This window comes from Schistocerca americana, chromosome 4 (assembly GCF_021461395.2).
Source record: "Schistocerca americana isolate TAMUIC-IGC-003095 chromosome 4, iqSchAmer2.1, whole genome shotgun sequence".
In the NCBI taxonomy this organism is placed as follows: domain Eukaryota; kingdom Metazoa; phylum Arthropoda; class Insecta; order Orthoptera; family Acrididae; genus Schistocerca; species Schistocerca americana.
Window position 1 is genome coordinate 54,749,460 of NC_060122.1, and position 15,263 is coordinate 54,764,722.

A 15,263-nucleotide genomic window follows, 5' to 3' on the forward strand; every position below is an offset into this window, starting at 1 on the left:
TACTTAAGTCGGCATTGTGTCTTTTGAATTTAATTCCGATGCAATTTCTGTGTTTCATCGTCAATAAGAAGGTCCAAGGGATACAGTAAACCTGAAGAGAAGCATCGGAATCTAAAAGTGGACTCACAGGAGAGGTTCAAATCATAGAAAGTTAGATTGTCAGTCCTTTTGTACGTAAGTCGGCATTGTGCCATTTGTATTAAATTCGGATGCAATATCTGTGTTTCATCGAAAATAAGAAGGTCCAAGGGATACAGTAAACCTGAAGTAAAGCATCGGAATCTAAAACTCGACTCACACGAGGGATTCAAATCATTGATAGTTAGGGTGTCAGTCCTCTTGTACTTAAGTCGGTATTGTGTCTTTTGAATTTAATTCCGTTGCAATTTCTGTGTTTCATCGTCAATAAGAAGGTCCAAGGGATACAGTAAACCTGAAGTGAAGCATCGGAATCTAAAACTGGACTCACAGGAGAGGTTCAAATCATTGGAAGAGAGAGTGTCAGTCCTCTTTTACTTAAGTCGGCATAGTGCCTTTTGTATTAAATTCGGATGCAATTTCTGTATTTCATCGTCAATAAGAAGGTCCAAGGTATACAGTAAACCTGAAGTGAAGCATCGGAATCTAAAACTGGACTCACGGGAGAGGTTCAAATCATAGAAAGAGAGAGTGTCAGTCCTCTTTTACTTAAGTCGGCATTGCGCCTTTTGTAGTAAATCCGAATGCAATTTCTGTGTTTCATCGTCAATAAGAATGTCCAAGTGATACAGTAAACCTGAAGTGAAGCATCGGAATCTAAAACTGGACTCACAGGAGAGGTCCAGTTTCATAGGAAGAGAGAGTGTCAGTCCTCTTGTACTTACGTCGGCATTGTGCCTTTTGTATTAAATTCAGATGCAATTTCTGTGCTTCATCGTCAATCAGAAGGTGCAAGGTATACAGTAAACCTGAAGTGAAGCATCGAAATCTAAAACTGGACTCACAGGACAGGTTCAAATCATAGAGAGTTAGAGTGTCAGTCCTCTTGTACTTTAGTCTGCATTGTGCCTTTTGAATTAAATTCCGATGCAATTTCTATGTTTCTTCGTCAATAAGAATGTCCAAGGGATACAGTAAACCTGAAGTGAAGCATCGGAATCTAAAACTGGACTCACAGGAGAGGTTCAATTCATAGATAATTAGAGTGTCAGTCCTCTTGTACTTAAGTCGGCATTGTGCCTTTTGAATTTAATTCCGATGCAATTTCTGTGTTTCATCGTCAATAAGAAGGTCCAAGATATACAGTAAACCTGAAGAGAAGTATCGGATTCTAAAAGTGGACTCACAGGAGAGGTTCAAATCATAGAAAGTTAGATTGTCAGTCCTTTTGTACTTAAGTACCGCATTGTGCCTTTTGTATTAAATTCGGATGCAATTTCTGTGTTTCATCGTCAATAAGAAGGTCCATGGGATACGGTAAACCTGAAGTGAAGCATCGGAATCTAAAACTGAACTCACAGGAGAGGTTCAAATCATAGATAGTTAGAGTGTCAGTCCTCTTGTACTTAAGTCGGCATTGTGTTTTTTGAATTTAATTCCGATGCAATTTCTGTGGTTCATCGTCAATAAGAAGGTCCAAGGGATACAGTAAACCTGAAGTGAAGCATCGGAATCTAAAACTGGACTCACAGGAGAGGTTAAAATAACAGGAAGAGAGTGTGTCAGTCCTCTTGTACTTAAGTCGGCATTGTGCCTTTTGTATTAAATTCGGATGCAATTTCTGTGTTTCATCGTCAGTTACAAGGTCCAAGGGGTACAGTAAAGCTGAAGTGATGAATCGGAATCTAAAACTGGACTCACAGGAGAGGTTCAAATCATAGAAAGTTAGAGTGTCAGTCCTCTTGTACTTAAGTCGTCATTGTGCCTTTTGTATTACATTCGGATGCAAACTCTGTGTTTCATCGTCAATAAGAAGGTCCAAGGGATACAGTAAACCTGAAGTGAAGCACCGGAATCTAATACTGGACTCACAGGAGAGGTTCAAACATAGACAGTTAGAGTGTCAGTCCTCTTGTACTTAAGTCGGCATTGTGAATTTTTTTTTTAATTCGGATGCAATTTCTGTGTTTCATCGTCAATAAGAAGGTCCAAGGGATACAGTAAACCTGAAGTGAAGCATCGGAATCTCAAACTGGACTCACAGGAGAGGTTCAAATCATAGAAAATTAGTGTGTCAGTCCTCTTGTGGTTAATTCGGCATTGTGCATTTTGAATTTAATTCCGATGCAATTTCTGTGTTTCATCGTCAATAAGAAGGCCCAAGGGATACAGTAAACCTGAAGTGAAGCATCGGAATCTAAAACTGGACTCACAGGAGAGGTTCAAATCATAGAAAGAGAGAGTGTCAGTCAACTTGTATTTAAGTCGGCATTGTGAATTTTTTTTTAAATTCGGATGCAATTTCTGTATTCCACGTCAATAAGAAGGTCTAAGGGATACAGTAAACCTGAAGTGAAACATCGGAATCTAAAACTGGACTCAAAGGAGAGGTTCAAGTCATAGAAAGTGAGAGTGCCAGTCCTCTAGTACTTAAGTCGGCATTGTGCCTTTTGTATTAAATTCGGATGCAATTTCTGTGTTTCATCGTCAATAAGAAGGTGCAAGGTATACAGTAAACCTGAAGTGAAGCATCGGAATCTAAAACTGGACTCACGGGAGAGGTTCAAATCATAGAAAGAGAGAGTGTCAGTCCTCTTTTACTTAAGTCGGCATTGCGCCTTTTGTAGTAAATCCGAATGCAATTTCTGTGTTTCATCGTCAATAAGAATGTCCAAGTGATACAGTATACCTGAAGTGAAGCATCGGAATCTAAAACTGGACTCACAGGAGAGGTCCAAATCATAGGAAGAGAGAGTGTCAGTCCTCTTGTACTTACGTCGGCATTGTGCCTTTTGTATTAAATTCAGATGCAATTTCTGTGCTTCATCGTCAATAAGAAGGTGCAAGGTATACAGTAAACCTGAAGTGAAGCATCGAAATCTAAAACTGGACTCACAGGACAGGTTCAAATCATAGAGAGTTAGAGTGTCAGTCCTCTTGTACTTAAGTCGGCATTGTGCCTTTTGAATTAAATTTCGATGCAATTTCTATGTTTCATCGTCAATAAGAAGGTGCAAGGTATACAGTAAACCTGAAGTGAAGCATCGGAATCTGAAACTGGACTCACAGGAGAGGTTCAAATCATAGGAAGAGAGAGTGTCTATCCTCTTTTACTTAAGTCGGCATTGTGCCTTTTGCATTAAATTCGGATGCAATTTCTGTATTTCATCGTCAATAAGAAGGTCCAAGGGATACAGTATACCTGAAGTGAAGCATCGGAATCTAAAACTGGACTCACAGGAGAGGTTCAAATCATAGATAGTTAGAGTGTCAGTCCTCTTGTACTTAAGTCGGCATTGTGCCTTTTGAATTTAATTCCGATGCAATTTCTGTTTTTCATCGTCAATAAGAAGGTCCAAGATATACAGTAAACCTGAAGAGAAGCATCGGATTCTAAAAGTGGACTCACACGAGAGGTTCAAATCATAGAAAGTTAGATTGTCAGTCCGTTTGTACTTAAGTCGTCATTGTGCCTTTTGTATTAAATTCGGATGCAATTTCTGTGTTTCATCGTCAATAAGAAGGTCCATTTGATACGGTAAACCTGAAGTGAAGCATCGGAATCTAAAACTGGACTCACAGGAGAGGTTCAAATCATAGATAGTTAGAGTGTCAGTCCTCTTGTACTTAAGTCGGCATTGTGTCTTTTGAATTTAATTCCGATGCAATTTCTGTGTTTCATCGTCAATAAGAAGGTCCAAGGGATACAGTAAACCTGAAGAGAAGCATCGGAATCTAAAAGTGGACTCACAGGAGAGTTTCAAATCATAGAAAGTTAGATTGTCAGTCCTTTTGTACGTAAGTCGGCATTGTGCCATTTGTATTAAATTCGGATGCAATATCTGTGTTTCATCGAAAATAAGAAGGTCGAAGGGATACAGTAAACCTGAAGTAAAGCATCGGAATCTAAAACTCGACTCACACGAGGGATTCAAATCATTGATAGTTAGAGTGTCAGTCCACTTGTACTTAAGTCGGTATTGTGTCTTTTGAATTTAATTCCGTTGCAATTTCTGTGTTTCATCGTCAATAAGAAGGTCCAAGGGATACAGTAAACCTGAAGTGAAGCATCGGAATCTAAAACTGGACTCACAGGAGAGGTTCAAATCATAGGAAGAGAGAGTGTCAGTCCTCTTTTACTTAAGTCGGCATAGTGCCTTTTGTATTAAATTCGGATGCAATTTCTGTATTTCATCGTCAATAAGAAGGTCCAAGGTATACAGTAAACCTGAAGTGAAGCATCGGAATCTAAAACTGGACTCACGGGAGAGGTTCAAATCATAGAAAGAGAGAGTGTCAGTCCTCTTTTACTTAAGTCGGCATTGCGCCTTTTGTAGTAAATCCGAATGCAATTTCTGTGTTTCATCGTCAATAAGAATGTCCAAGTGATACAGTAAACCTGAAGTGAAGCATCGGAATCTAAAACTGGACTCACAGGAGAGGTCCAGTTTCATAGGAAGAGTGAGTGTCAGTCCTCTTGTACTTACGTCGGCATTGTGCCTTTTGTAGTAAATTCAGATGCAATTTCTGTGCTTCATCGTCAATAAGAAGGTGCAAGGTATACAGTAAACCTGAAGTGAAGCATCGAAATCTAAAACTGGACTCACAGGACAGGTTCAAATCATAGAGAGTTAGAGTGTCAGTCCTCTTATACTTAAGTCGGCATTGTGCCTTTTGAATTAAATTCCGATGCAATTTCTATGTTTCATCGTCAATAAGAATGTCCAAGGGATACAGTAAACCTGAAGTGAAGCATCGGAATCTAAAACTGGACTCACAGGAGAGGTTCAAATCATAGATAATTAGAGTGTCAGTCCTCTTGTACTTAAGTCGGCATTGTGCCTTTTGAATTTAATTCCGATGCAATTTCTGTGTTTCATCGTCAATAAGAAGGTCCAAGATATACAGTAAACCTGAAGAGAAGCATCGGATTCTAAAAGTGGACTCACAGGAGAGGTTCAAATCATAGAAAGTTAGATTGTCAGTCCTTTTGTACTTAAGTACCGCATTGTGCCTTTTGTATTAAATTCGGATGCAATTTCTGTGTTTCATCGTCAATAAGAAGGTCCATGGGATACGGTAAACCTGAAGTGAAGCATCGGAATCTAAAACTGAACTCACAGGAGAGGTTCAAATCATAGATAGTTAGAGTGTCAGTCCTCTTGTACTTAAGTCGGCATTGTGTTTTTTGAATTTAATTCCGATGCAATTTCTGTGGTTCATCGTCAATAAGAAGGTCCAAGGGATACAGTAAACCTGAAGAGAAGCATCGGAATCTAAAAGTGGACTCACAGGAGAGGTTCAAATCATAGAAAGTTAGATTGTCAGTCCTTCTGTACGTAAGTCGGCATTGTGCCATTTGTATTAAGTTCGGATGCAATATCTGTGTTTCATCGCCAATAAGAAGGTCGAAGGGATACAGTAAACCTGAAGTAAAGCATCGGAATCTAAAACAGGACTCACACGAGGAATTCAAATCATTGATAGTTAGAATGTCAGTCCTCTTGTACTTAAGTCGGCATTGTGTCTTTTGAATTTAATTCCGTTGCAATTTCTGTGTTTCATCGTCAATAAGAAGGTCCAAGGGATACAGTAAACCTGAAGTGAAGCATCGGAATCTAAAACTGGACTCACAGGAGAGGTTAAAATAACAGGAAGAGAGAGTGTCAGTCCTCTTTTACTTAAGTCGGCATAGTGCCTTTTGTATTAAATTCGGATGCAATTTCTGTATTTCATCGTCAATAAGAAGGTCCAAGGGATACAGTAAACCTGAAGTGAAGCATCGGAATCTAAAACTGGACTCAAAGGAGAGGTTCAAGTCATAGAAAGTGAGAGTGTCAGTCCTCTTGTACTTAAGTCGGCATTGTGCCTTTTGTATTAAATTCGGATGCAATTTCTGTGTTTCATCGTCAGTTACAAGGTCCAAGGGTACAGTAAAGCTGAAGTGATGAATCGGAATCTAAAACTGGACTCACAGGAGAGGATCAAATCATCGAAAGTTAGAGTGTCAGTCCTCTTGTACTTAAGTCGTCATTGTGCCTTTTGTATTACATTCGGATGCACACTCTGTGTTTCATCGTCAATAAGAAGGTCCAAGGGATACAGTAAACCTGAAGTGAAGCATCGGAATCTAATACTGGACTCACAGGAGAGGTTCAAACATAGACAGTTAGAGTGTCAGTCCTCTTGTACTTAAGTCGGCATTGTGAATTTTTTTTTAAATTCGGATGCAATTTCTGTGTTTCATCGTCAATAAGAAGGTCCAAGGGATACAGTAAACCTGAAGTGAAGCATCGGAATCTCAAACTGGACTCACAGGAGAGGTTCAAATCATAGAAAATTAGTGTGTCAGTCCTCTTGTGGTTAATTCGGCATTGTGCATTTTGAATTTAATTCCGATGCAATTTCTGTGTTTCATCGTCAATAAGAAGGCCCAAGGGATACAGTAAACCTGAAGTGAAGCATCGGAATCTAAAACTGGACTCACAGGAGAGGTTCAAATCATAGAAAGAGAGAGTGTCAGTCCGCTTGTACTTAAGTCGGCATTGTGGCTTTTGTATTAAATTCGGATGCAATTTCTGTATTTCATCGTCAATAAGATGGTCTAAGGGATACAGTAAACCTGAAGTGAAACATCGGAATCTAAAACTGGACTCAAAGGAGAGGTTCAAGTCATAGAAAGTGAGAGTGCCAGTCCTCTAGTACTTAAGTCGGCATTGTGCCTTTTGTATTAAATTCGGATGCAATTTCTGTGTTTCATCGTCAATAAGAAGGTGCAAGGTATACAGTAAACCTGAAGTGAAGCATCGGAATCTAAAACTGGACTCACGGGAGAGGTTCAAATCATAGAAAGAGAGAGTGTCAGTCCTCTTTTACTTATGTCGGCATTGCGCCTTTTGTAGTAAATCCGAATGCAATTTCTGTGTTTCATCGTCAATAAGAATGTCCAAGTGATACAGTATACCTGAAGTGAAGCATCGGAATCTAAAACTGGACTCACAGGAGAGGTCCAAATCATACGAAGAGAGAGTGTCAGTCCTCTTGTACTTACGTCGGCATTATGCCTTTTGTATTAAATTCAGATGCAATTTCTGTGCTTCATCGTCAATAAGAAGGTGCAAGGTATACAGTAAACCTGAAGTGAAGCATCGAAATCTAAAACTGGACTCACAGGACAGGTTCAAATCATAGAGAGTTAGAGTGTTAGTCCTCTTGTACTTAAGTCGGCATTGTGCCTTTTGAATTAAATTCCGATGCAATTTCTATGTTTCATCGTCAATAAGAAGGTGCAAGGTATACAGTAAACCTGAAGTGAAGCATCGGAATCTGAAACTGGACTCACAGGAGAGGTTCAAATCATAGGAAGAGAGAGTGTCTATCCTCTTTTACTTAAGTCGGCATTGTGCCTTTTGCATTAAATTCGGATGCAATTTCTGTATTTCATCGTCAATAAGAAGGTCCAAGGGATACAGTATACCTGAAGTGAAGCATCGGAATCTAAAACTGGACTCACAGGAGAGGTTCAAATCATAGATAGTTAGAGTGTCAGTCCTCTTGTACTTAAGTCGGCATTGTGCCTTTTGAATTTAATTCCGATGCAATTTCTGTTTTTCATCGTCAATAAGAAGGTCCAAGATATACAGTAAACCTGAAGAGAAGCATCGGATTCTAAAAGTGGACTCACACGAGAGGTTCAAATCATAGAAAGTTAGATTGTCAGTCCTTTTGTACTTAAGTCGTCATTGTGCCTTTTGTATTAAATTCGGATGCAATTTCTGTGTTTCATCGTCAATAAGAAGGTGCAAGGTATACAGTAAACCTGAAGTGAAGCATCGAAATCTAAAACTGGACTCACAGGACAGGTTCAAATCATAGAGAGTTAGAGTGTCAGTCCTCTTGTACTTAAGTCTGCATTGTGCCTTTTGAATTTAATTCCGATGCAATTTCTGTGTTTCATCGTCAATAAGAAGGTCCAAGGGATACAGTAAACCTGAAGAGAAGCATCGGAATCTAAAACTGGACTCACAGGAGAGGTCCAAATAATAGGAAGAGGGAGTGTCAGTCCTCTTGTACTTACGTCGGCATTGTGCCTTTTGTATTAAATTCAGATGCAATTTCTGTGCTTCATCTTCAATAAGAAGGTGCAAGGTATACAGTAAACCTGAAGTGAAGCATCGAAATCTAAAACTGCCTCACAGGACAGGTTCAAATCATAGAGAGTTAGAGTGTCAGTCCTCTTGTACTTAAGTCGGCATTGTGCCTTTTGAATTAAATTCCGATGCAATTTCTATGTTTCATCGTCAATAAGAATGTCCAAGGGATACAGTAAACCTGAAGTGAAGCATCGGAATCTAAAACTGGACTCACAGGAGAGGTTCAAATCATAGATAATTAGAGTGTCAGTCCTCTTGTACTTAAGTCGGCATTGTGCCTTTTGAATTTAATTCCGATGCAATTTCTGTGTTTCATCGTCAATAAGAAGGTCCAAGATATACAGTAAACCTGAAGAGAAGCATCGGATTCTAAAAGTGGACTCACAGGAGAGGTTCAAATCATAGAAAGTTAGATTGTCAGTCCTTTTGTACTTAAGTACCGCATTGTGCCTTTTGTATTAAATTCGGATGCAATTTCTGTGTTTCATCGTCAATAAGATGGTCGAAGGGATACAGTACACCTGAAGTAAAGCATCGGAATCTAAAACTGGACTCACACGAGGAATTCAAATCATTGATAGTTAGAGTGTCAGTCCTCTTGTACTTAAGTCGGCATTGTGTCTTTTGAATTTAATTCCGTTGCAATTTCTGTGTTTCATCGTCAATAAGAAGGTCCAAGGGATACAGTAAACCTGAAGTGAAGCATCGGAATCTAAAACTGGACTCACAGGAGAGGTTAAAGTAACAGGAAGTGAGTGTGTCAGTCCTCTTTTACTTAAGTCGGCATAGTGCCTGTTGTATTAAATTCGGATGCAATTTCTGTATTTCATCGTCAATAAGAAGGTCCAAGGGATACAGTAAACCTGAAGTGAAGCATCGGAATCTAAAACTGGACTCAAAGGAGAGGTTCAAGTCATAGAAAGTGAGAGTGTCAGTCCTCTTGTACCTAAGTCGGCATTGTGCCTTTTGTATTAAATTCGGATGCAATTTCTGTGTTTCATCGTCAGTTACAAGGTCCAAGGGGTACAGTAAAGCTGAAGTGATGAATCGGAATCTAAAACTGGACTCACAGGAGAGGTTCAAATCATAGACAGTTAGAGTGTCAGTCCTCTTGTACTTAAGTCGTCTTTGTGCCTTTTGTATTACATTCGGATGCAAACTCTGTGTTTCATCGTCAATAAGAAGGTCCAAGGGATACAGTAAACCTGAAGTGAAGCATCGGAATCTAATACTGGACTCACAGGAGAGGTTCAAACATAGACAGTTAGAGTGTCAGTCCTCTTGTACTTAAGTCAGCATTGTGAATTTTTTTTTAAATTCGGATGCAATTTCTGTTTTTCATTGTCAATAAGAAGGTCCAAGGGATACAGTAAACCTGAAGTGAAGCATCGGAATCTCAAACTGGACTCACAGGAGAGGTTCAAATCATAGAAAATTAGTGTGTCAGTCCTCTTGTGGTTAATTCGGCATTGTGCATTTTGAATTTAATTCCGATGCAATTTCTGTGTTTCATCGTCAATAAGAAGGCCCAAGGGATACAGTAAACCTGAAGTGAAGCATCGGAATCTAAAACTGGACTCACAGGAGAGGTTCAAATCATAGAAAGAGAGAGTGTCAGTCCGCTTGTACTTAAGTCGGCATTGTGGCTTTTGTATTAAATTCGGATGCAATTTCTGTATTTCATCGTCAATAAGATGGTCTAAGGGATACAGTAAACCTGAAGTGAAACATCGGAATCTAAAACTGGACTCAAAGGAGAGGTTCAGGCCATAGAAAGTGAGAGTGCCAGTCCTCTAGTACTTAAGTCGGCATTGTGCCTTTTGTATTAAATTCGGATGCAATTTCTGTGTTTCATCGTCAATAAGAAGGTGCAAGGTATACAGTAAACCTGAAGTGAAGCATCGGAATCTAAAACTGGACTCACGGGAGAGGTTCAAATCATAGAAAGAGAGAGTGTCAGTCCTCTTTTACTTAAGTCGGCATTGCGCCTTTTGTAGTAAATCCGAATGCAATTTCTGTGTTTCATCGTCAATAAGAATGTCCAAGTGATACAGTATACCTGAAGTGATGCATCAGAATCTAAAACTGGACTCACAGGAGAGGTCCAAATCATAGGAAGAGAGAGTGTCAGTCCTCTTGTACTTACGTCGGCATTGTGCCTTTTGTATTAAATTCAGATGCAATTTCAGTGCTTCATCGTCAATAAGAAGGTGCAAGGTATACAGTAAACCTGAAGTGAAGCATCGAAATCTAAAACTGGACCCACAGGACAGGTTCAAATCATAGAGAGTTAGAGTGTCAGTCCTCTTGTACTTAAGTCGGCATTGTGCCTTTTTAATTAAATTCCGATGCAATTTCTATGTTTCATCGTCAATAAGAAGGTGCAGGGTATACAGTAAACCTGAAGTGAAGCATCGGAATCTGAAACTGGACTCACAGGAGAGGTTCAAATCATAGGAAGAGAGAGTGTCTATCCTCTTTTACTTAAGTCGGCATTGTGCCTTTTCCATTAAATTCGGATGCAATTTCTGTATTTCATCGTCAATAAGAAGGTCCAAGGGATACAGTATACCTGAAGTGAAGCATCGGAATCTAAAACTGGACTCACAGGAGAGGTTCAAATCATAGATAGTTAGAGTGTCAGTCCTCTTGTACTTAAGTCGGCATTGTGCCTTTTGAATTTAATTCCGATGCAATTTCTGTTTTTCATCGTCAATAAGAAGGTCCAAGATATACAGTAAACCTGAAGAGAAGCATCGGATTCTAAAAGTGGACTCACACGAGAGGTTCAAATCATAGAAAGTTAGATTGTCAGTCCTTTTGTACTTAAGTCGTCATTGTGCCTTTTGTATTAAATTCGGATGCAATTTCTGTGTTTCATCGTCAATAAGAAGGTCCATTTGATACGGTAAACCTGAAGTGAAGCATCGGAATCTAAAACTGGACTCACAGGAGAGGTTCAAATCATAGATAGTTAGAGTGTCAGTCCTCTTGTACTTAAGTCGGCATTGTGTCTTTTGAATTTAATTCCGAAGCAATTTCTGTGTTTCATCGTCAATATGAAGGTCCAAGGGATACAGTAAACCTGAAGAGAAGCATCGGAATCTAAAAGTGGACTCACAGGAGAGGTTCAAATCATAGAAAGTTAGATTGTCAGTCCTTTTGTACGTAAGTCGGCATTGTGCCATTTGTATTAAATTCGGATGCAATATCTGTGTTTCATCGAAAATAAGAAGGTCGAAGGGATACAGTAAACCTGAAGTAAAGCATCGGAATCTAAAACTCGACTCACACGAGGGATTCAAATCATTGATAGTTAGAGTGTCAGTCCTCTTGTACTTAAGTCGGTATTGTGTCTTTTGAATTTAATTCCGTTGCAATTTCTGTGTTTCATCGTCAATAAGAAGGTCCAAGGGATACAGTAAACCTGAAGTGAAGCATCGGAATCTAAAACTGGACTCACAGGAGAGGTTCAAATCATAGGAAGAGAGAGTGTCAGTCCTCTTTTACTTAAGTCGGCATAGTGCCTTTTGTATTAAATTCGGATGCAATTTCTGTATTTCATCGTCAATAAGAAGGTCCAAGGTATACAGTAAACCTGAAGTGAAGCATCGGAATCTAAAACTGGACTCACGGGAGAGGTTCAAATCATAGAAAGAGAGAGTGTCAGTCCTCTTTTACTTAAGTCGGCATTGCGCCTTTTGTAGTAAATCCGAATGCAATTTCTGTTTTTTATCGTCAATAAGAATGTCCAAGTGATACAGTAAACCTGAAGTGAAGCATCGGAATCTAAAACTGGACTCACAGGAGAGGTCCAAATCATAGGAAGAGAGAGTGTCAGTCCTCTTGTACTTACGTCGGCATTGTGCCTTTTGTATTAAATTCAGATGCAATTTCTGTGCTTCATCGTCAATAAGAAGGTGCAAGGTATACAGTAAACCTGAAGTGAAGCATCGAAATTTAAAACTGGACTCACAGGACAGGTTCAAATCATAGAGAGTTAGAGTGTCAGTCCTCTTGTACTTAAGTCGGCATTGTGCCTTTTGAATTAAATTCCGATGCAATTTCTATGTTTCATCGTCAATAAGAATGTCCAAGGGATACAGTAAACCTGAAGTGAAGCATCGCAATCTAAACCTGGACTCACAGGAGAGGTTCAATTCATAGATAGTTAGAGTGTCAGTCCTTTTGTACTTAAGTCGGCATTGTGTCTTTTGAATTTAATTCCGATGCAATTTCTGTGTTTCATCGTCAATAAGAAGGTCCAAGGGATACAGTAAACCTGAAGAGAACCATCGGAATCTAAAAGTGGACTCACAGGAGAGGTTCAAATCATAGAAAGTTAGATAGTCAGTCCTTTTGTACGTAAGTCGGCATTGTGCCATTTGTATTAAATTCGCATGCAATATCTGTGGTTCATCGCCAATAAGAAGGTCGAAGGGATACAGTAAACCTAAAGTAAAGCATCGGAATCTAAAACTGGACTCACACGAGGGATTCAAATCATTGATAGTTAGAGTGTCAGTCCTCTTGTACTTAAGTCGGCATAGTGCCTTTTGTATTAAATTCGGATGCAATTTCTGTATTTCATCGTCAATAAGAAGGTCCAAGGTATACAGTAAACCTGAAGTGAAGCATCGGAATCTAAAACTGGACTCACGGGAGAGGTTCAAATCATAGAAAGAGAGAGTGTCAGTCCTCTTTTACTTAAGTCGGCATTGCGCCTTTTGTAGTAAATCCGAATGCAATTTCTGTGTTTCATCGTCAATAAGAATGTCCAAGTGATACAGTAAACCTGAAGTGAAGCATCGGATTCTAAAAGTGGACTCACAGGAGAGGTTAAAATCATAGAAAGTTAGATTGTCAGTCCTTTTGTACTTAAGTCGGCATTGTGCCTTCTGTATTAAATTCGGATGCAATTTCTGTGTTTCATCGTCTATAAGAAGGTCCATGGGATACGGTAAACCTGAAGTGAAGCATCGGAATCTAAAACTGGACTCACAGGAGAGGTTCAAATCATAGAAAGAGAGAGTGTCAGTCCTCTTTTACTTAAGTCGGCATTGCGCCTTTTGTAGTAAATCCGAATGCAATTTCTGTGTTTCATCGTCAATAAGAATGTCCAAGGGATACAGTAAACCTGAAGTGAAGCATCGGAATCTAAAATTGGACTCACAGAAGAGGTTCAAATCATAGGAAGAGAGAGTGTCAGTCCTCTTTTACTTAAGTCGGCATAGTGCCTTTTGTATTAAATTCGGATGCAATTTCTGTATTTCATCGTCAATGAGAAGGTCCAAGGTATACAGTAAACCTGAAGTGAAGCATCGGAATCTAAAACTGGACTCACAGGAGAGGTTCAAATCATAGGAAGAGAGAGTGTCAGTCCTCTTTTACTTAAGTCGGCATAGTGCCTTTTGTATTAAATTCGGATGCAATTTCTGTATTTCATCGTCAATAAGAAGGTCCAAGGTATACAGTAAACCTGAAGTGAAGCATCGGAATCTAAAACTGGACTCACGGGAGAGGTTCAAATCATAGAAAGAGAGAGTGTCAGTCCTCTTTTACTTAAGTCGGCATTGCGCCTTTTGTAGTAAATCCGAATGCAATTTCTGTGTTTCATCGTCAATAAGAATGTCCAAGTGATACAGTAAACCTGAAGTGAAGCATCGGACTCTAAAACTGGACTCACAGGAGAGGTCCAAATCATAGGAAGAGAGAGTGTCAGTCCTCTTGTACTTACGTCGGCATTGTGCCTTTTGTATTAAATTCAGATGCAATTTCTGTGCTTCATCGTCAATAAGAAGGTGCAAGGTATACAGTAAACCTGAAGTGAAGCTTCGAAATCTAAAACTGGACTCACAGGACAGGTTCAAATCATAGAGAGTTAGAGTGTCAGTCCTCTTGTACTTAAGTCGGCATTGTGCCTTTTGAATTAAATTCCGATGCAATTTCTATGTTTCATCGTCAATAAGAATGTCCAAGGGATACAGTAAACCTGAAGTGAAGCATCGGAATCTAAAACTGGACTCACAGGAGAGGTTCAAATCATAGAAAGTTAGATAGTCAGTCCTTTTGTACGTAAGTCGGCATTGTGCCATTTGTATTAAATTCGGATGCAATATCTGTGGTTCATCGCCAATAAGAAGGTCGAAGGGATACAGTAAACCTGAAGTAAAGCATCGGAATCTAAAACTGGACTCACACGAGGGATTCAAATCATTGATAGTTAGAGTGTCAGTCCTCTTGTACTTAAGTCGGCATTGTGTCTTTTGAATTTAATTCCGTTGCAATTTCTGTGTTTCATCGTCAATAAGAAGGTCCAAGGGATACAGTAAACCTGAAGTGAAGCATCGGAATCTAAAACTGGACTCACAGGAGAGGTTCAAATCATAGGAAGAGAGAGTGTCAGTCCTCTTTTACTTAAGTCGGCATAGTGCCTTTTGTATTAAATTCGGATGCAATTTCTGTATTTCATCGTCAATAAGAAGGTCCAAGGTATACAGTAAACCTGAAGTGAAGCATCGGAATCTAAAACTGGACTCACGGGAGAGGTTCAAATCATAGAAAGAGAGAGTGTCAGTCCTCTTTTACTGAAGTCGGCATTGCGCCTTTTGTAGTAAATCCGAATGCAATTTCTGGGTTTCATCGTCAATAAGAATGTCCAAGTGATACAGTAAACCTGAAGTGAAGCATCGGATTCTAAAAGTGGACTCACAGGAGAGGTTAAAATCATAGAAAGTTAGATTGTCAGTCCTTTTGTACTTAAGTCGGCATTGTGCCTTCTGTATTAAATTCGGATGCAATTTCTGTGTTTCATCGTCAATAAGAAGGTCCATGGGATACGGTAAACCTGAAGTGAAGCATCGGAATCTAAAACTGGACTCACAGGAGAGGTTCAAATCATAGATAGTTAGAGTGTCAGTCCTCTTGTACTTAAGTCGGCATTGTGTCTATTGAATTTAATTCCGATGCAAT